Source organism: Rattus norvegicus, chromosome 5 (assembly GCF_036323735.1).
Source record: "Rattus norvegicus strain BN/NHsdMcwi chromosome 5, GRCr8, whole genome shotgun sequence".
NCBI lineage: Eukaryota > Metazoa > Chordata > Mammalia > Rodentia > Muridae > Rattus > Rattus norvegicus.
The window spans coordinates 142,814,562-142,837,057 of NC_086023.1; the positions used below are offsets into that span (position 1 = coordinate 142,814,562).

Here is a 22,496-nt window from a genome sequence, read left to right on the forward strand (position 1 = left end):
GAGAGGGGGAAGCATTAGCGAGCAGGGCTGTTAAGAGAACAGTCCCAGCGAGTCATTTATGATGAAAGCCCTTTGTCACCTGGTGGTGGGGCCTGGGGCTCCTGGTGTATAATAACAAACAGAAAAGGCAACAATAGCTTACACTCAGTATGGTGCTTTTAATTTTTCAGAGTGATTTATTCAAGATTTTTAAAATAAAATAGTTGTTTATCTTAGTGGGTATGCCTGCGCCTGCACATGTGCGCACATGTGTGAACACTCATGGGTGCGTGCACACACACATACACGTGAACACACACTATACACACATGAACACACACACGAAAACACATACACACATGCACAGGCACACGTGCACACGCATGTGTACAATACCCATGGGCAGGTGGGAAGCAAAGTTGTGGAGGCCAACTCTTTCTCTGCCACATGGGTTCTAGGGATGGAGTTTAAGTCACTACTGTCAGGTGTGTACTAAGCTTTACCCACTGAGCGATCTTGCCAGCCCAGCACTCCTGTCTTTTAAAACATGGCCTCTGGGGATTGAAGTCAGGGGTGTGTATTTACACAGGGCTTTTCCAATGGAGTTGTCCCCAGAACCATGCATGATTTTATTTAAATCCCTTCCATTGTGAGATGGGGAGTGTATGATTCTTAGTCTATTGATGAGGAAACTGAGGCTGGGCGAAGGGAAGTGATGAATGTCAATCTTTTTCAACCTAGAATGGACAGACAAGACTCTAGTAGAGCTGCTGTTTAACCCTTATCCCATCCGAGTCCCTAGAGGTCACACACTCTGAGTAGTGTAGACTGGGTGACATTTGAAGATGTGCCAAGGTATTGAGCCAACAACTTCCTCTACCCACAGCCTACTATGCCAGGGAAAGCACCCAGGAGTAGAGACTCCCAGTAAATACCACAGTCCATCCTCCTGGGCCTTACCATAAGCACAGGAGTAGTCAGGCAAATCAGGGGCTCTTGGTAGACTCTGTGGCTTCCTGCCTGTTTGTTTTGTGTTTTGAAATGGGGAATCACTATATAGTCCAGACTGGCTTGGAACTCACTATTGTGGTCCAGTCTTGTCTGGAACTCACAATCCTGCCTTAGTCACTACAACTGGGATTCCAGAGTCCATCTGCGACTTCCTGGCAACCTTCCTTCCTGACCACTCTCTTCAGAAGCTAGAACTTGCCACTCCCTCCTGCAGGGGAAAGTTTCTAGCATGTTCATAGCCCCCACCTTCTGGGTCATGGGTCATTGGTTCTCCCTGCCCACTTCTGCTCTGCCCTTGGCAGAGGCTACCCCATAGGAAGGCTCACTGCGGCCCTGTATACAAATCCATGTGAGTGTCAGGTTTCCAGCTGTCTCCCTCTCTCTCCTTTGCCATTTGAGTCCTCGTGGGTTTGTGTGTCCTACAGGAAGTAGAGGGCCAAGAGCTATGCAAGAACTGGAAGGAGCTCTTCAGATCGGGAAACAAAGTTGGAGCAGAGATGCAGAAACCCCGGGCCTGCATTTAGCCAAGTGCCTGGCAGTCAGGAAGGGATGCGCGTGTGGCAGCTGCTAGTAGGTGCATTTTTTATTCATGAGTATGTGCTATTTGCCAAGCCTTAGAGCCACAGGGAAGAGCACAGTGAGTGTGCCCATTACCCTAGAGTTCACTATGACATGAGAGAGAAAAATCGGTAAACAAAACTGCTAGTGCTTCTCGAAGCACTTCACCATCTGGCATCTCATAGCCTCATAGCCCCGCCCCTCCCAGGCTTAGCACACCTGAAGAAACTGAGACTCAAGATTTTCAATGACTTTGCTGAAGGTTTCAAGGCACTCTGGATAGAGCCTGCACTTAAGGTAGGGTCTTCTGTTCTAAAGTCCATTGTTTCCTGGACCCATGGGGAACACCAAGGTGTCCTGAGGCAGCTTTCTTGGGGCCGTTTAGATGTCTCCTATATTGTAAATCCTGTCACGTTTCCAAGTCACTTGTGCCACCTGTAGCTGCTCCCTGCCAGCATGGGGCCTATGGTGGGAGTTCCGAGGATGATAGCTCAGTATGTGGATAAAGAGTCCAAGGTTTGTGTGCAGGACCCGGCTGACAGACCTGGATTTGGACTCCCTCGGGTCTCCCAACTTGCTCCAGCACGCTGTCTTCTTCTCAATAGCTTTCTCTCAGTGGCCGCCCTCTCAGGCTCTCTGTTTCTCTCCCTCTTTCGGGGAGAATAAAAATGACTGGACTTGGCATTATCTGCTGGTTTCCATGGTAATAAAATCTGTTTCCGATAATGGCCCCTTCCCTGGCTGTGGTTAGTTTTGGTAATTTTAGCAACACTGTTGCATAGGCCACCTGCATTTCAATGCGAAGCAGGCTGGATGCAACAGCAGTTCTCAGGTTGAATAGAAATAAGAAAAAGTGCTTGCTCTCAGATTTCCAGGCTGGCTACAGGCTGCAAAGGAAAAGGGAAAGTTACGTAAACCCCCACAGGCTCAAATATGCGCTCAGCTTAACACTGCATGTCAGCTTCTAACTTAAAACCCTCCTCACGACCCCAGTGGCTAACGTTGAGTCTGCACTCATCTTCTGTCCTTAACCCCTTCTGCCGCTTGCCTCCCATCATCTGTCCTGTCATCATCTCCTCATGGCCTTTGAGGTTCTCATGTACCTACCGTGCTTTCCCCTACTCTAACTGCCTGGGAGTGCCTCCGAGGTCTTCGAGTCTTCTGCTTCCTGCACCCCTGTGCCCAGACCTCCTTTCTTTATTTTTCCCTCTAGCCTCATAGCATGTATCCCACTGCACAGGCCTGTTTACTCATCTGTCTTTCTCACCACATCACAGTGAACTACTCTTAGATAACACAGACACCCACTGTGCTCTTCTTTGTGGCTCCCAGGCCTGGCAAATAACATGTACTCATGAATAATAATAATAATAATAATAATAATAATAATAATAATATCAACAATAACAACAACAACAATAATAATAAATACACACAAGAGTAGCTCCTGTGAGTTCCTCTCTCTGTGTGCCGCCTCTCTACTGCTCCTCAGCGTCCAGTCAGGCTGCCATGACTACTGTCCCCAGATGACAGACAAGGACACTGAGGCTCAGAGTGGTCAGGATACTAGAGTGCAGAGCTGGCCTGTGAGTAGACGGAAACTGAACAACGATGCAAATGAATGAATTCAGGGGACAGACTGGAGGACTGGCACCTGCGCACAGTTTCCTTTTGGCTCCACGAGAACATTTTCTTGGAAATCTTTAGCGGAAGTGGTGAGGATTTTGGCTGCAGGCTTCTTTTCCCTCTGGTGAAGCTCAGGGGAGGGGACACGACAAGGCTTGGGTGGGTGGGGGAACCATGTGAGTGGCTTCTATACACGAGTGTCCTCAGGTCGTAGTTTTCTAGGGACAGCACCTAGGTAGAAAAGGGACCAATGGACCATTGAGCTGGCATGGCTCCTTGAGAGGGCTGGGGAGGGTGTGCTGTGGGCCCAGTATCGAGCCCACAAGTCCAGCAAGTACTATTATGAAGCCCAGGAAGGCTGGAGGGAAGAGCCCAAGAGGAGCCACTCAGCCCCTGCTGAAGACATTTCTGTTGTCTTGTATGTAGTCTCTCACAGGACAGGCTCTGGGCACCTGTGGCCGTTTCCTTCCAGGCCCATAGGACAGTAGTGAGATTGAGTCTACAGCAAGGCAGGGTCCTCTGGCTCAGTGTTAGCTGAGTTAGGGACTGCTGGGCCCTTCCATAGCCTCCCCATCCCCGTCACAGTGAGCTCTTGGATAACAGGGATACTGACTGCCTTTTCCATGGCCTCCGGGCCTGGCATGTAACGTGTACTCATGAATAAAAAACATTCCTAAGGATAGCTGTCATGGATTTTGGCTTCGTGATGCTGAGGCTGGAGCCGGACCTGGTCTTCCTAACCTCTCTGAGGCACTCGGGACTGTAAGGCTATATGTGTGTGCACTCAGGTTCACAGCCCGGTGCTTCTCTCTTCCACCACACGTGAGATTGGGTAGACAGTTTCCAGGGCTGGCAGGAACTATCGCAGGGGGCAGTTACTAATAACAGTCGCTGACATGTGTTAGCCTTTTTATCACTGTTGTGCGGTCAGACTCGTATTTATCTATGGTTACGAAAACGGATGCTTAATAGAGAGAAACAGGGTGTTTACATTTCTGTAAGAACTTGCAGGTGCTCGGGGCCTGGCTTCTATGATAGAGTTAGGGTACCGAGGAGAGGTGAACGGTCCCAGCCACTCAGGAGGCCAGCATGAGTTGTCTGGTCCTTGGAGCAGTTGCAGGTGCCAGGGCTGAATGATGAGCCAGCCTCAGCTGGGTTTTGGGATCACAGACCTGGGCTCCACTCTTAGTTTGGCTATGTCCTGGTTGCATGGTCTGGGGATGAGGCTAGACATGCCACACCTACCCTCTAGAGATGGGGCTCTGCTTTATTCAGATAGGAAGCACACATTTCATATCGGGTCTCCAGCAGGCCAGCTGCCGTGCCCATGGGATGATAAACAGCCCAGTGCTTTACAACCGTGAACATCTCCCCAGGGGTGAGAGTGTTTAGACATGTAGTTTCTAGAAGGAATAGCTTACTTTCCCTTTGGGGTGTGCCAGAGCTCCATTCTGTCCCAGAGTTTGTCCCTCTGCTCCAAGTGACCTCTTTTCTGGCTGTGCCATGCACACAGCACTTTCTGGATTATCCAGTGGTGAGATGTGAGCTTGGAGAGTGGGCTCTGGCCGCCATAGCCAGGTAAGATTTCTCTGATTCAATTTAGAAGTATGTCTAACTCTGGGATCGGCATGAAATTCACGGAGTCTCTTTGCTTTACTCCCAGTGTTTAGGAAGTAATGCCAAGGGGCTTGGAGGTAAGCCTCCAGCATCCGGCTTTCGATGTGTGGTGGAACCACTTCTGCTTCTGACTAACGTTTGGCTTCAATTGGAACGGGAGCCGACTCCGTGTAGGTGAGACCCTTGGATCAGTCCAAGGACAAAGTTTCAATGACTGTCTCTCTAGTCATTAGACCCCTCTTCTCTAAGCCTTGCCATCCCTCTGTGAGTACAGGATCTCTGCTGGGTAGAACTTTGGATGTGCTCCCTCAAGTCCTCTCCCAGAATAGGACCCCCAGCCCCACACCAGACAACAGAGGTCCGAGTTTGGAGGACTTGGTATCCACTAAATTTCTCATGTCTCTACAACTTCCTAAATAGACCCTTCTGGAAGGACTGGGGCTTCCTAATTCCTCCTTGTCCTGTCAGGCAACAACTGTCTTGTTTAAACTGTTTCTAGGATTAGTCAAACAATTGGAGATCACAGCTAACAGCCGCCCTGTTCTCTCATTACTGGGTGCCTATAATTAATATTTATAAACCAAGAGGGTGATTGTCTCTTTTGCACTGAAAATGAATTCAGGATTTGCAGCCGGTGGCAGCAAACATACAGCCTCTTGTTACCCATCATGGAAAAAGAGTGTGCTGTCTTCAACAGACGGACTTGTAATTGTAGCTGGCACTCAATAGCCTGGCTTTATAGGGAGAACAGTGGAAGGAAACCTCAAGGGAGGGCATGGGGGATGGTGGAAAGGGGCTGGGCTTAGAGAGAGGGGCAGAGGGAGTGGAGCAGTCACAGGAATATTGAGACATAGAAGAAACGAGGAAATGAGTGAGAGAAAGATTGCAGCAAGCAAGAGAAATAGGAGTTCGTGGAGAGAGAGAAAGGGGAAGAACGGGGTGGGGGGGAGAGAGAGAGAGAGAGAGAGAGAGAGAGAGAGAGAGAGAGAGAGAGAGAGAGGAAGAGAGAGAGAGAGAGAGCGTGAGCAGACTCCAAAGTAACAAAGAAAGTGCTACAGAGAGCCAAGTGACTAGCAAAGGACACAGGTGACCAGGGTCCCTTGTTACCCCCATCTAGCATAAAGTACAGTCAGTTCCTGGCCTAGCACCCAGTTGTTGTGCCAAGAACTCACTCAGCGTAACCCTGATATATTGAGACCTCACGTCCAGCAGATGCCCCCCTGGACTTTAGTAGGGGTTCCTGGCTTGAGATAGGCAAGCAAAGAGAATGGTGCCTGTGCGTTTTCCCTCCCACCAGCAGGGGGCAGTAGTTGTGCCTTGGGCAGGAGTTGAGAAATCTCTTTTAGTTCAACTGCTGCAGACCAGTGGCTTTGAATTTCTCTCTAGGTCTAGAACTCCCTGCCTTCAGATCCCGACTCTCTCTGCCTGTCAACCTGCTTGGGTGGGCTGTGGGGGCAAGGAGTCTGAGCAAGGACAGGAGCCTCCAAGGGCCACCAGAGGCTCTCAGATTTGCACATCAGAAGTGGAGTAGGGCTTTTAGCTGCCTGTGCCCCCAGGCCTTGGTGAGGTAGCTGGAGAAGAGAAAGTATTGCCAAGAGGTGGCCTTGAAAGTGGGGCTCTTGGGAGCTGTGAGCTTGACCCTGGGACAGTGGCTGCTGGATGGTTATGTATGAGGACAGAGCACGTGGGAGGGAGAAGCTGGGTTTGGGTGGGGGTGTGTGGGGGTGGGGTGGGGAGGTAAGAGGCGGGAATGGGAGGTTAGGAGACACATGGTTAAAGAAAAGCCGATGGCCTGAAAGGAGATGTTAAAGCCATCCCAGAATCCCCATTTAGTTTAGGAAAACACAGTCTAATAAACTGAACCCCAAAGTCAGTGTCTAAAATAGCGACCATTATTTGGATCTCTCTGCCCAGAAACTGGGGTTGTTTCTGTTTCCCTCCCTCCACCTCCTGAAACCAGTGGGTTAGCCCGGACATGCCTTATAACCCAGGCAGAGGCAGAGGCGTAAGAGAGCAAGCAAGGCCATACTGGGTTTCCTGAGGTACTCCTCACTCTGTGACCTGAGCCAGAAACATGGCCCTACTAAAATTAAGTGTGTGTGTGTGTGTGTGTGTGTGTGTGTGTGTGTGTGTGTGTGTGTGTTGGAGGACGCAGAAGTGTAGGAAGAGTCAGGCACTGAGGCCATTGGGGTGGGTAACCACAGCACCTGACACGTGTTAGGAACTGTGCCCAGAAATAGGGCTTTATAGGAACCAGAAAAGACAATGCCACTGCCCTCCTGGAACTTAAAATAACATAAAATATAGTCACAGACCGTGACGTTGACAAAAGAAAGCACAGGGAGTGTGATGGGAGAAACTGAGGCATGCTGTTGGAGCGGACCATCTCTCTGGTGGTTTTAGATTAGAGCCGAGGGTGAGCACATCGGGAGGAGGAGCATGTGGGAAGGAGGTGCTGGGTGAGCGCTCAGCAGTGCTCTCTCTAAGTCCCTGCTGTCTCCTGAGGAAAGGACCCTTAGGATTCCTGAGGCTTGTCCTTCATCTTCTGATGCAAACCACTGACCGGTGGTGACCGGTGACCGGTGAGTCCAGGGCACTCCCAGTTGTTGTCCCCACTCCCCATCAATCTCCTCTATCACACAAATCCCCTCCAACCCTTTCTGAAAGCCTGGTCGGTTTGCGAGCTCTGCAGTATCATCTGCCCGGTGCTCCTGGCTCCCTTCCCCACAGCCAGCCCTCTCATATCCCAGCCTTCATTGTTTGGCTCTGTTTCTCCGCATCTTAACTCCCTCATGCCTCTCCCTCTTGTGCGTCTGCTTGACTTCTCAAATGACAGCCTTCTACACCGGCTTCTCGATTCCCTCTGGAGCGTCCACACTTCTCAGACTGGTGTTCAAGCCTGCTGTGGACGATGTAAAGAACACTTGCCACTTAGGGCTGCATCCATAGACAGTGCTCACATCCAATCTCATTTCTGTCATAGTGTACTGATGTGGCCAGAGGACTCAAGTCCCAGCTCCAGGAGTCCCAAGGGGTTTGGACTCCACCACTCACCCCAACACAACAGAAAAAGGAGCTTTAATGTGTGTGTGTGTGTGTGTGTGTGTGTGTGTGTGTGTGTGTGTGTGTGTGTATTCAGGTGCTAGGAGTAGATAAAGGAGTCTGCTGACACCCCATTCATCTTTAGGGTACTGACATAAACTGTAGGTTTAGACAAAGGAAGAACTTGGTTCAGAGGCAGAGCGAAGCAGGCCTAGCCCAGGTGTGGTCTGGTTGGCCACTCTCAATCCTCATTCTTCAAGGCGGTTCAGAGAAGTCTTTATTGCCCAAGGGACAATCTCGTTCCCCTGATTTCTCCTGCTCTGGGGGTGATGGGAGATGATTGTTAGAAGGGCATACACTTCTCGTAGTTTAGGGACAATGACAAGGGCCATCTACATACCTTTGGGAGTCTGGACTAGGGTATTAGGGTTCATTTGTTTGTTTTGTGTCTGTGTTCATCTATGTGTAGGTGCACATATACCTGTGTGTTCATGTATGAGGTAGCCAGAGGATAACCTTGGATGTCATACCCTGGGCACTATCCACCAATTTTTTGACAAGGTATCTAATTGGCCTGACACTTAACGCATAGGTTAGGCTGGCCAGCAAGTTCAGGGACCTACTCTTTCTGTCTCTTCAGTGCTGGTTTTACAAGGGCATGCCACCACACCCAGCTTTTTCTGGGGATCAAACATTTTTCAGCCCCATGGACTAGCACCTTATAAAAGCCCCAGTTGGTCTCATCTTGGCATTTTCAGCCTTGAGGAGGATGAGAGAAGTCATGCATCATCAGTTTCCAGACTGACACACCTCAAGGGGTTAGCAGGCCTCTGCAGAGGCCAGCAGGTGAGCCAAAAAAGGAGACAGGAGCAAATGCTGGCACTGGTATGAGCTTTCACCCCACCTTCGTTACCGTGTGAGCCTGAGTGAGGAGTCAGCGTGTTTATTTACTATTTTAGTAAAAATGGCACTAGAGAGGGCCCTGAGGACTCCACATCTCTTCCCACATTGAGAATTCTGTGATTCTCAGAGCCGAGGATGTGTGTTAACTTCCCCTGTGTCTCTGGGTCTAAGTCTGGATGTCACAGAAGAGGGTCTGCTGTAGTTGGTTGAGACTGGCTCGCCCTGTTGGTGTATTATGGGATGGCACCACACTCTGCCCAGAGGGAACTCTTCAGATTCCCTCAGACTTAGGCTTGTTCTATGTCTGTCCTTCCAGTCTGTCTTGGTGATAGGCAGGATTGCTGGAGAGAAAGGTGGGCCTCATTTAGAGACCAAAGAAGCCTACAAAATCTTCCACCAGGCCCTGACTCGGGGAGATCTCCATTTTCCTTCAAGTCTCCATTACCACAGTAGAAGTGGAGTGGAGCCGAGTCTCTGGTCAGCGGAAGGGGAGGGCCCAGCACTGCCTCTGTGGTTTTTTGATTGAACCGTTCAGGACTCCATGAAGGCTTCTGAGACTGAAATCTGGTCCTTAAACCTGAAGCACTGAAGACACCCAACCAGGGGTGCAGACCAGGGAGGCCCGTGCCCTGGGCTTCACAAGCATTAGTGTCAGAATCTACTGTGGTAAGTATGGCAAGCCCAGAAGTTGTTGAGATCTGTGGGAGAAGGACTTCTCTTCTGGGTGAAGTTCGTTCTGCCAGGGTAGTACTATTGCACACTGATGCTCAGGACATGCTTTAGTCCTTCATGAGGGGCTTTCAAGGTCACCGGGCTTTTCCAATCACGCGCACGTGGGAGGGGAGTAGGCCAATTGACTGATGAACATCTTGGGCCAGGGCCTGGTGGGATGCACGCTCTCCCACACACTTTCCGTGGGCAGCTCCACCCATGAGCCCGGCTGTGTACAGGGAACTGGGAGGTCGGATGGCTGGTGGGAAGGCTCTTTAGAGCAGCACCAAGATATCTGGACAGCCGTGGTGGCTCCACACCGTCATAGCTTCCCTGGTGGTCCAGTGTGGGACCCTGTGCTCACCTCGTGGTGGGAGTTGACTGCACCTCCTCACCTGATGTTCCAGAGCTCCTCTCAGGCTTTGGTGCCTCCTGATGTCTTGGTGCTTCTCTTTTTCTAGAGGTAGTCTGGGGACCCCATGGGTCTGAGAGCAGCAGCCTCTTCCCCTGGGGAAGTTTGTAAGAGGGAGTCATGAGAGCCAACCCTGAAGGCTTGGTACTTTTTTGAGGCTTTCCAGTGACAATGACCATGGACTAAGATTGGGGTAGCCTAGAACTGGGGTAAGCTGGGGATGTGTGTACAGATGCCTAACGAAGTAAGGCCCATTGTTTAGACCTTTCTTCCCTCCCTCCCTCCCTCCCTTCCTTCCTTCCTTCTCTCTCTCCCTTTCTTTCTTTTTCTTTCTTTCTCCCCTTCTTTTTTCCTTTCTTTCTCCCTTCCTTCCTTCCTTCCTTCCTTCCTTCCTTCCTTTCTCTTTCTTTTCTCCCTCTCTTTCTCCCTTCCTTCCTCTCTTTCTTTCTTTCTTTCTTTCTTTCTTTCTTTCTTTCTTTCTTTCTTTCTTTGTCATTCTCTCCCCCTTCTACACACACACACACACACACACACACACACACACACACACATAGGTACATGTACACAAATGTGTGGGTGTGTATGGAAGCCAGAGATCAACTTTGAATGTTATTCATCAGTGTATTTTGAGACACACTTACTGAACCTGGAACTCGCTGACCCATTAGGGTAGACTAATTGCCAGCAAGCTCCAGGACACCTCCTGGCTCTGCCCACCCCCCATGCTAGGATCATGAGCACCCACGAGCACAGCTGTTTTATTCATCCGGGTGCTGGCGGCGGAATTTGGATTCCCATGCCCACACAGCAAACACGTTGCCGACTGCACCATCTCACGGGCTCCCTGGTTCGAGTTCTCAACTCCACTCCAGCTCTGCGTCAAGTCACCACAGGACTGGTTTCTCCTCAGTGTGCAAGAGGAATGGATCACACTACCCACTTGTCTTCCAGCTCGCAATCCCCTGGGAGGTCTTCCACGAGGTTCCTGGTGGCCGCCCTCTGAATAAGTCTGGTTACTATTAGGCTCTGGAAGCAATTTCACAAAAGAATATCACTGAGGTTTTACTCCAGATAGTGCTCTTGTGAGAGCTCTGTGTATTCTTCAGGGTGTGTGTGTGTGTGTGTGTGTGTGTGTGTGTGTGTGTGTGTGTGGTGACTCTATGATGGACTCTGAGCGCACAAGGGGATGTTGGAACTTTACAGCTCAAGTCAGATTTTACGTCACTTGGCCCGAGTTTGGAAAAGCATGCGCTGGTGAATCTGCTCAGTGTCTCCTGTCCCTAAGAGAACTTGCCACACCTCAGCCATCATCCCGCTTTGGTGAAGACTTCACCAGAATCCAGATGCAGAAGTGCCTTTGCCACAAGTGGATTAAACAAAACCAGTTTTCCTCTCCGGAAAGTGTCTGGAAGGCGTTCAAGCCTGAGGAAATGGTGCCTGGAGATGTCAGATGTGTAAGGATGGGTTTCTGTTAAGCCAGTGGTTTTATTTGTGGAAGCTTAATTCCAGTCTGGCTTAATAGTCTTAGTGATTAGAAAAAAGAAAAGGTGGACTATTTCTTCTAATTCTAAAAGCCATATTTACAAGGCAGAGTATCAGTGAGACAAAGATAATGTTCACCCACTGTTTCACCCTGGGGAGACCTGGCAGTCATAGCACAGTCGCTCCCCCCTCCCCCCCTGCTGCCTCTCTCTGTTTCTATTTTTTGTAAAAGTCACTGTTCAGACACTGTATTATATACATTATCTCGCTTCCCAGTTAGCATTTGCCACGAGCAATTTTTGGTCACAAAAGCATTGCTTTTATTTTTTAAATATAATTTTATACTGTGTGTTCGTGTGCATGCGTGTGTGTGTGTGTGTGTGTGTGTGTGTATGCATGTGCACACACACCAAGGTGGGCATGTAGAGGTCAGAGGACAACTTGCAGGAATAGTTCTCTCCTTCCACCTGTGGGGCCTGGTGACATCAGGTTTGGCCTTGAACATCTTTTCCCACTGAACCATCTTGCTAGCTCAAGCATTTCATTTTTAAATGACAATCTAGTTTTGAAGGCAAGTTTGTATCATAATCCCCTGACTCCTCCTCCCATCTTTGTATTGGGGATTGAGAGTTTGGAGTCATTTTTGGCTATATAGCAAGAGTCTTGTCTTCCCCCAAAAAGAAAAGAAATGAACAAGGAAGAAAAGAGTAGGGGGTAAAAGGCAGAAACTCAGAAGATGTGTTTTGCAAGACAAACCACACAGATGGCTGTGTGCACAGGTGATGGAGGCCATGTGCACAGGTGATGGAGGCCATGTTCACAGGTTATGAAGTGCTGCTCTGTAGCATTGTGCTGTTCATCTGGAAAAGCTTGTCAGAACCCAGTGACTTTTCTGTGTGCTAGATAGTCAAAAGACCAACAATACCAAGTGTTGCCAAAGATGTGGAGACTTGGGACTTCTCATCAGTGGCAGGTGCAGTTGAAAGTGGCATAAGCATTTTGGAAATTGGTTTCTACTAAGACCAAGCATATCTGCAGTTGACAGAGTGATGTCATACCTGAGTGTATTCAAGAGTAGTGTGTGTGTGTGTGTGTGTGTGTGTGTGTGTGTGTGTGTGATTATGAGAGTGGACTCACATGTTTTGTTCACCTGATCACCAGGCTAGAAATACCCTGACTACCCATCAGTATGTAGATAAAGAAAGTGTGGGAAGTCTATAGGATGAAATAGTATATACCAGGAAAGAAGAAGAGGTCACCAGGAGTAAGCATGAGGGTGAGTTGTGTCAAGTGGAAAGAAATGTTTGCGATATGATTGACTTAGAGGGAGTTCAGCACAAATCCATGGTTATTAAAAATGAGAGCAGGTATATTTTCTACACTACAGTGTGCATAGGTTATTTTTTCAATCTTAAAATGGGGTGGGGTTTGAATGATATCTAAAGGCTTTCCTGCTTGGGATTTTGAAGATACTGGAATCCAATCCTCTGGTCACAGACACTCACCTCTGAGGTGCCAAGAGTAACACACATGGAGCAGCATTGTGACCTGGGCTAGAAGCAAGTATTAACAAGGTTGCCCCACAGGGAGCTACCTTGAACCTTGTGCTCAGGTTTTCCTGAGTCAGATGGCCATCTCTCCTCTGTCCAGAAGTCAGTGTGGACTCTGGATACTGGGGATAGGGCACCAGAGGCATTCCCTTCTTTTCTTGACTCCCAGGAATAAAAAGAAAACATAGGAATGTTGGGGGTATCAACAGGTGGCCCTGTCTGTCAACTTGCATTACATCTTTGGCAGAACTGAACAGTGGGGTTTGGGGAGGAACTTAGGAAGTGGGTGAGCTTGCTTCTGACCCTGCCTGCAGAACCTGTCAAGCTTGCCTGGGCTGCACCAATGTGAAGGCTGGTTACCATAGTGGCCTAGGAATCAGTAAGAGCTGGAAGCTAGATCTAGAAGGTCAAGGGTGGGGATGGTGTGTGGGAGCCAATGGAGGGGCACAGAGGAACAGAAGGTGGGCAGCTGGAGAAGGCCAAGCTGTGGCTGCATCTGACAACAGCTGCCCGAAGAGGACTCCTCTGGGACATCTTCTGGGTATTGAAGATAAACCCCCACTGGAAAAGAAGTCTGCCCAAGGCCCTATCAATTGGCTCCCCAGAGGCCCAGACTTTCCTGATCATATATATCTATCTCATATGCTTATATGTGCATATGAATGGTGGGAGCATACGTGTGCCACAGCACATATGTGGAGGTGGGCTCTCTCCTTCCACCACGTGGGACATGGGGATTGAACTTAGGTTGTCCGCATTGGCAGCAAACACTGGCTTTATCTGCTGAGCCATCTCACCGATTCGGATTATTACTAATTTTAACTATTAGCTTATGGAGCAGTGAGTTTCATTCCGGTATTTTCATAAATGTTACACTCTCAGTCCTTTTCTCATGTCAGCCCCATCGCCCCCTCTGATTTCCTTTCTCCTGCTCCCTCCTTACTCTTCCTGTGTTACTCCCCCCACCCCCCCAGCATATATTCCACATATGAGAGGGATCGCTTCTTTGTAAACCAGGCTTGTCTCACTTAACATGATCTCCGGTTCCATCCATTTTCCTACCGAATGCGATTTTCTTCTTTATGGATGAATAGGACTTCGCTGTGAATAGGTGGCACATTTCCTTCGTCCATTCATTTACAGATGGGTGTCTGGGGTGGCTTTTATGATGCAGCAACTGGGATAGTGTGGCAATAAACAGGGATGTGCCTGGCATCTCTGTGAGCACGCATTTTCCAGCCTTGTTCATCAACAAACACAGCCTATAGTTGTTGATCCTGGCGTTTCTTTGACTACAGGCAAGGTAGCGCCTTCCTGTCTCCGTTTACGGCCCATTTCTGTCTCCATTTCTTAAAGCTCTCTCCTAGGGTTCTGTTCTCTACCTCGGGGCTCCTCTCACGGAGGAACTGGCCCCTTGAGACCAAGAACCGCCAGTCGCTAGGTGGAGGTGAGGTCGCTGTTGCCTCGCAGGTCCTGAGCCGTCAGAGCGCAGTGCTCACGGAAGTGTTTGGTTGTTGATGTAGCACTTGGCTTTTTTTTTTTTTTTTGTCTCCAAGAGCTTTCCCTGGAAGCTGTGTCAGCCAGCAATTAGCTCCCTCAATCAGGAAAGCAGCTCGCGTGAGCAGAGGCGCATCTTGGGGCTGATTGCTGCGAGCTGCGGCGGCTGCGAGCAACTCTGCTCAGGCTCTTTCTGGGTCTCTTCTCCTTTTTCCATTTTAAATAAGTGCTTGATTGTAAAGAGGGATGATTCACGACTCGAGCTGTCTTCAGTAACTTTGTGGGGAGGTTAAGAGCGAAGAACCACCTCCCACTCCTCTCTCTCTCCCTTCACCGCGACCAGAATCCCACCTGTGCCACTTGCTCCCACGGAAAGGGAAAGGGAAGAACGCAGTCCAGGCGGGGTGGGGGAGGGGAAGCTTTCAATGCTAACAAACGCAGGTGGCCTTTCCTTTTTCATTGGACCGGACCCTTTACTCTGTCCTTCGAGCTGGGAACCCAGTTCCTAGCTGTAAACCACCCCTACCCCCAACTGGTTCCTGCTGTTTACCCCCTGGTGAAAAGATGCTTCCTTCATCTAGCTGAGAGCTCTCACTAAATTTTATTTTAATTTAACCCAGCTCCTCAGAAGTTCCTTTCACTAGTCTCTTACCCGGTCCCTCCACGCCTACCTCCTTTCCTTCCTCCTCCCTTCTCTTCTTTCCTTCCTGCTTCCTCCTCTTTTCCCAACAAATACAAATACTGTGGACCTAAGGTTTCCTGGACAAACGTCAAATAAACTAGGTCTGGCTCCTGGCCACTGGGGTTAAGAGCAGCAAAAACATACGGATCTGTGTCAGAGGTAGACACCAGCAGTATTTAATTTAAGAGCCAGAGCCAGGCACCAGGTGCAAACTGTCATCCCAGGTTAGAGGCTGAGGCAGGAGGATGAACAGGTGAAAGCCTGCCTGGATCCTCTCAAGAGAACCCTGTCCTAGAATGGGAAAAGAAAGGAACACCGATTACAAGCGCTGCCTGGGTCGTAGCTCAGAGGTAGAGCACTCTCAGCAGGTCAAATTTCAAACCAACAGACAGGGCAGGGACAGCCACTGTTAGTGGTTGGTACCTAGGGGTCAGGGGGGAGCACTGCACAGCTGGGGGAGGCAGCAGATGCAAAAGCATAGAGTTGGTGGTCAGAGTGGGTCACCCAGGTCCACTGGGCTGTGTGGAACACTTTGGTTTCCTTCTGAAAACAATGGGAAACCACTTGACCATTTTTGAGCAATTTCCATTTTGAGTGATCTGACTTGGGATCTTGAAGTTTCCTTTGGCTGCTCATCTGATTAGAGGATGGTCATCTGATTAGAGGGCCATGGTCAAAGGAAGAAAATTACCCAGATAGGCCTCTTTGTCTGGGAGCGAGCCCTCCCTGCAGCTGTCAGCAGGGAGGGAACTGGGCTGGCACTCAGAGCTGTCACAGCCCAACACCTCCAAGGTATCCTTCCTCTCGTCCACAGAGCACAAATCATAAGGTTCGGCCCAGAAAGTCATTCTTTATATAAGCATCTACTGATTTTTTTCTTCTTTTATTTCAGATGTTTCGTTGATCGAATTATATTCTTGACATGTTAGGGACCTTCTGTGTTTTCCCAAATGCCACCTAAGGGTGGCAGAGTTCGATTAAGGCTCATTTGCTGGCAGAAATAATGTGAATGCGTCAGCGTCACAAAGGGACAATCCACGGCATCTTTACAGTTGTTTCCGTGGCTATTGAGGCCATTGTTATTGACTGGGAGAAGTGGGGGGAGGCAGGAGATGGGAGAAAAGGGGAAAATGAGAGGTGGTGGGGATCTTTGGAGCAAAACATCCAGAGCCTCTTCTTCCCCAAGCCTCATGCTCTTTGTGTGATGTTGGACACCTGACACTGACTCTCCAAGCCTCAGTCTCCTTATCTGTATATTGGGTACACTGCTTCTACCTGCAACTTTGGATGGTCCAGGAGTCAGCCACCCCTAAGTTATGGCCTGGAGGATTTTTGTCTCCCATTGTTTAGTATTAAGTTTGTGTCTGAGGGGCTTGAAAGCAACAACAGCAGCTGCTTGTTTTGTCTCCCCTAAGTCTGACAGGGTTAAGTGGGAAATGTCACTCTCATAGGCTCGGTGCTTGGGCACCAGGTCCCCAGTTCATGGTACTGTTTGGGGAGATTGAGGACTAGGTGGCTGGTGCAGTCTGCCAGAGAGGCAGGCTTGGAGGATTATAGCATAGCCCTGCTTCAGGCCCCCAGGTCTGTTGCTATCTTGTAACAAACAGCTGCTGCCTGTTGTCACTGCACAAATGGCAGTGCCACGCTCTGCCCCCCCCCCCACTGTGATAGAATGTAACCCCTGGCCAAGCCTCCTGTCTTTTAAGTTGCTTGTGTTGAATATTTGGTTAGAACAATGGGGTAAGTGGGTTGTGACGAGCTTGTGCCAATGTTATCCTATTAACTCCTCAGGGACTCGGGCTTCTTTTAGCTTCTTAACCTAAAATATCAACTAAAGCTCCATGGGTTACACCTACTGTCCAGATTGCAGGTGAAGGAAGAGAGGCAAAGAAGGGACCAAGGATGCTGGCCTGCTGTCTTTAAGACTCCTCTGTGCTGTCACATGATGAGTACACTCATCAGCTAGACTTCAGGCACAAGGTCAGATCTAGCTGCAAGGGATGCTGGGAAACGGTCTTAATCTTGGGATATCTGTTTGCCCATTTGAAGATGGAGGATTTGAACACAATGGAAGCCAGGGTGACTAACTGTCCCCTTCCTCAGGTGGTCCTACTGGAAGGAGAGGACAGGCAGGAAGCAGTAGATTCGGTATCCTTCCAGACATCCCCGGCCAGATAGCTATTGTTTCTTTCTCTGTCCATCATAGCCAGTCAACTACCATGGTCTTAGAAGCTGAGCATCCCCCATCCTTCCAGTTTCCATGGAAACAGCCCCAGCCCAGGCTGACTAATAACTCACTAGGATCCTTGAAGACACTGCCATCTCTCCTCCCAACTCTACACTAGTCTCTAAAGAGATCCAATGGGGCTGGGAGGACAGAGCATACCCATCTGACCTCAGCTTGTATTGAAGGCCCTCCAGGATGGCCCCCAATGACTTGTTCATTCTGCTTACCTTCTTTTCCAGCAGCCAAGTAGACTGTCTGGGTGTGCCCTGGCCTTTCGTGTTCTAGTTTTCCTGCTTAGAAAACTCCTGATCATGCTTCAAAACCCACATCAAATTCTCCTCTGAAGTTTCAGCAATCGTGCTCCCAGTCCTTCCTTTGTGGCTCACTCAGATCCCTTCCTGATTCATCCCCTCCTCCATTCCGTTTTTGGGGGAGCGGAGGGTTGACTCCTGCAGGCTCTATCCCTTGTTAGCCTTCCCTTCCTGGGGGTGCTGGTGGCTTCCTACTGTTGCTGACTTGGGCTTTGAATGTAACTGCTGGATGGATTCTGGATGAGCGCTTTCAGGTTGGGCTTTTCTGCTCCCTGGTCACCTCCTACCATGGTGTGCTATGTGCTAAACTCCCTTGGGGCAATGGCTGGGAACACTGACACCAGCCCAGCCTCCTTGCATCCTGGACAATGTTTACTCTGCGTTGTGGCTGGGGGCTGGACAGGAGGGAAAGGGAGACAGAACAGAGCGGGGAGGAGGACGCCCTGCTGTCTCCTTGTCGCTCTTATTTTAAACCCAGAGCCTTGTTTCTGGGGTCAGGCAAGGATTTATGAGTGTATTTAGGCGGTGACACGAGGGGACTGCGGCGAGAAATGTTCTCTGTCACGCTCTGACAGCCTTTGCAAGGAGGTAGCTGGAATCATGAGAGGGGAGATTTTCCTTAGCTGATGGGAGCTCGAAGCCTGAGCCCTCCTGCTCCTTTAAATGCTGCCTAGAGATGCTCTGTGAGGGGGAGCACCTGAAGTGCTCCCAGGTTTGTGTGCTCTGAAGGCAGATTAGGATGAGAGGTTTAAACAGAGGTGAGATGGATTCAAACAAGACACTGGGAAGGACTTTCGTCTTGTCCATGAGAGTGAGGTCTAGAGGATGGTAAAAACATTGTCTCCACAACACCTCTTAGCCTCAGCTCCATTTGCCTGTTGACTGTACCTTGGGGCCTTTGCAACACTCTTTCCTCTGCCTTCCTGCTCTTCGCCATTTTTTTTTTTTTTTTTGGTTCTTTTTTTCGGAGCTGGGGACCGAACCCAGGGCCTTGCACTTCCTAGGTAAGCGCTCTACCACTGAGCTAAATCCCCAGCCCCGCTCTTCGCCATTTTTTATTGGACCTTTTGTATCCCTCATACCTCATAGTTCAGGCCTTGCCTCCTCAGGGAGGACTCCTCACCACCTGCTTTTGTTTCATTATCCCCTGGATCGCCATCTGCCATACATTTCTTTATCCCATACCTGGCCATTATCTGTCCACACCTACTAGATTACCAGTCCATCAGCTTTAGGAATTCCTTCTAGAAAGTTCCTCACCAGTTCCTGACACACCAACATGGACTCCGTGAGCATACCAGTTGTTTTAGGGGCCCCACAGAGGACCATTTAGCAGGGCCCAGAGTGGCCCTAACTGTGGCTAGTTAGGGAATGTCTGGCAAGTTCTGCTGCGGTGTAGGGAAAATGGCAACGATCCCTTAATGACACGTGTCCTTCAAGGTGCCACTTGACAGGATTCGGTGAGCACCAGGCTGAGGTCCATGTTGCATGGTACTCACATCATGGCCCTCCTGGATGCTGAGCTGCTGCCTAGGCTTGCCTGGGCAGCATGTGAGCCGCTGAGGTGGTGCATTGAGGTTGTCTGAGATGGACTCAGAGTGGAGGCTTCGGGACTTTAGGCACCAGGAGAGGGCTTGCTTCTGGGTCAGGCAGGACCACTGGCTGTGTTTGGGCTGCCAAGAATCTCCTAGACCATGATATCATATCATATCATATCATATCATATCATATCATATCATATCGAAGGCATGATATGGATAGTGAGGTTTAGACTCTAAAGCCAGGCACCAGGATTCCAATCTGCAGTATATGAAGGGCAGGTTAGCTCACTCCCTTGTACCCCATTTTCCCCATTTATAGAGTTGAGACCAGACTAGCACCTTCTCGAGCTTCTGTTCCAATCTGGAGGATGTAAATGAGCCCATAGGAAGCTTGCAGCCCTGCACCTTTCAGGAAAGTTAGCATCATGCACAGTGGCTGGTAAAACCAATGGCTCTTATCTCCTCTCTAGGTGCCATGCCCGAGTCCCCCCTGCCCCCTTTAATAAGCCAGAATTCCAATCTCCAGTGTGTCAGAGTGAGCCTCTGTTTTCAGATAGGGTCTTAAGTGGGTGAATGTTTGGGGTGGGGGTGGGGTCCTAATCCAATTGGACTGATATTATTAAAAGAAGGGGTTAGGGCACTGGGCAGCGGCAGCGGGGGGCAGGGCACACAAGCCTAGGGAAGGCTATATAAGCACACATAGAGGCTGGCCACCTGCAAGGCAAGGGTGGAGGCTTCCCGGGAGGCAAGCCTACATCTTGTTCTTGGACAGCATCCTCGAAGCTGTGGGATGATGGAGTCTGGAGACTACACTGCTCGTTCTGAGGTATTTATTAGGTTGTGGCATCCACCACAGCCCAAGACTCTGGATTAAGAACTCGGGAGGCTGAGCTGGGCACAGTGCTGAACACAGTGCTGTTGTGCAAATGTGAGGCCCCGGGTAACTGATGTACGCCTGTAAATGCTGGGAACCAGAGAGTGTGTCTGCAATCCCAGCACTCCGGAAGTGAGGGGGTGGGGCAGAGACAGAAAGCCCTCCCCCCCGCCCCCCCCCGGAAGCTGCGAGGCCTGCCAGCTTAGTGTATGCAGCAGTGAACAAAAAAGAGATACTGTCTTTTAAAAAGCAGAAGTTGAGGACTAATACTTGAGATTGTCCTCTCACGCGTGTGTGCGCCTGGGCACGCACACATACAGGCTAAAAAGAAAACACATAAAAAACGAAATAAAAATATCTCAGGCTCAGAAATCTGGCTTGTGTCATCCTCCACATCCTAGCACCAAGGCAGTTCAGGTCCCTCTCTGTCCCTGCTCCCTCCCTCCCAGCAGAGGTACTGCCATCGGAGGTCACAGGGCAGAGTTGAAAGGAGGCTGGGATGTGATTGGTGACAGGAAAGCAACAAGCAAGGTGGCCCCTTGCCTGGGCACAGCCATAGCCTCAGCCTGTGGTCCTGGGCTCAAGCTTGGCTCTTTCCAAGTACAGCCCTGGTCTATCGCTTCAGCCACAGGAGGCAGTGAGGGGACAGATGTGGCTGCCTCTTTACAACCTTCTGCTGAAGCTCCGTTCTTCTCTGGGTGATGCCGCTGGACAAAGTCAAAACACCAATGGAGACAGCTTTGTTTCACAGATGGAGAACTGAGACGGAAAAATGTCAAGTTGGTTTCGATTAACTGGAGACTCAGGACTGTCAAATGTCCGAAGCAAGGGCTCCTTCTGCAAAAGGGTTCCTTCTTCCTCTCTTTTCCCCACCACCAATACTGGAGCTATATATACTCCAAGGTCAGAGCCAATCCGGGAGAGGCAGGCGAGAATGCACTCAATTGATTGGATCAAAGGAAGTGTAAGGCGGAGCCAAGGAACTGATTGATGGCAGTGGCAGCGAGGGCCCAAGGCCAGCACGGAGGCTGCAGGCAAGCCAGGCCCTGGCTGGAGGGCAGGGAGTGCAGAGGCTCGGGAGCAGCTGGTCAGCCCGAGGCCTTTGGCAGCGGCAGTGGCTCCGCTCAGCTGGTGAAGTGATGTTCTCTTCTGATTGAGCTAATTATGCTGATTGAATTTCCTCCCTCTCCCTTCGGAGCCTCGTCTGCCGCCTCCTCTCCTGTCTCTCCCCACCGCTCCCGGTAGAGAAAGAAAGGGAAGGTTTCCTTAATGTGACTGGTAATTGTTATGCACACAGTGTCAGATGTTAATGTTGGCCCTGATTGACAGCTAATCAGCCCATCGAGCTGTACAAAAAGAGTGAATAACTCGGTAATTTGATTTCCCCTGATTCCCCTGCGTGGGAAGGCAGGGAAGTCTAAATTAGCAATCAGGGAGGCTGTGGCAGATCCTGGAGGGCGATGAGGATGATGAGGATCCAGGGGCTGGGGTGCAGCTGTGGTTGGGGGTCCTTTCCATTGTGGGGAGTCCCGCTGGTGGAGAGTAGCTCAGAGCTGTGCTCAGATCAGATCGTGGGGTGAAGGTCCTGTTCCAGAGCATCTTTTCTTGAGGCTGGCATCGGAGAGGGAGCCCTTGGGGGTGCTGACATTTGCGGTCCTCTAGAACCCCACGGTGATGGAGAGCGAGTTTCCTAGGTGGTAGCACCAGCTCTCCTCACCCTAAGGCTTTGGAAGGTGGTTGCCAGGGTTTCTATAGGGCGACCTGAATTCTTCCCATTCTTGGGAATAGGAGTCCCCTAGCTCAGGTTCTGGCAGAATCCATTCAGGTACAATGGAACACTTGGGGATGAAGTTGTCTTAAATGAGGCCTCTCTGGTCCTCCTCCCTGGCAGGTGAAAGGATTAGGTCACAGCATCTACTGGGGAGTCTCGGTGGCCCAGAGACTGTGCCAAGTATTTCCATTGCATAGAGGCTAAAAGACAACACCCTTGGTTATGTTTCACAGTAAGAAAGTGGACAGTTAGGACTCGAACCCAGGGTGGCTCCAGCTTCTGGTTCGGGGGGGTTGGCGAGCAGGTGTTTCTACTGTGGCCTGTCCCAAGTGATCACTTCCTGCTGACACCTTCTGAACGCTGCCATTTAGTCTGAACCTGAGCCAGCTCCCTTCCCTCACAAAGCACATATGTCATGGTAGCCACACAAATGTGCATCTGTCCTTTTACAGTTGGGGAAACTGAGACTGAGGAGTATAGGCATTTGCCTGAGGTCACATTAGGAGATATACAGCCCAGCCCCTCCTGTTCTGCTCCTCCCTCTGTGGCAGAGGAACTGCCTAGGTGTCTTGGGGTTGGCATTGACAACGGCTCAGCCTGCAGATGCTTAGAACCCTAGGTAGTGACAGCCCTCTGTTGATCTTGGGTGGTGGCAGCAGCTCAGAGCTTCCCCAGGGGAAAGGGAGAGTGAAGAAGAGGAGG

At 50.1% G+C, this 22,496-nt stretch overlaps 1 long non-coding RNA gene across 1 annotated transcript in view; it reads left to right on the plus strand.

Annotated features, from left to right (window-relative positions):
* The first annotated feature begins 4,557 nt into the window (after nucleotides 1–4,557).
* The window catches only part of LOC134487085 (uncharacterized), a 34,727-nt gene continuing 16,788 nt past the window's right edge, over nucleotides 4,558–22,496 (plus strand). The window contains exons 1-2 of the long non-coding RNA XR_010066798.1: nucleotides 4,558–4,752; nucleotides 4,838–4,965. This is a non-coding gene — a long non-coding RNA (uncharacterized LOC134487085). The remainder of the gene's footprint in view (nucleotides 4,753–4,837; nucleotides 4,966–22,496) is intronic.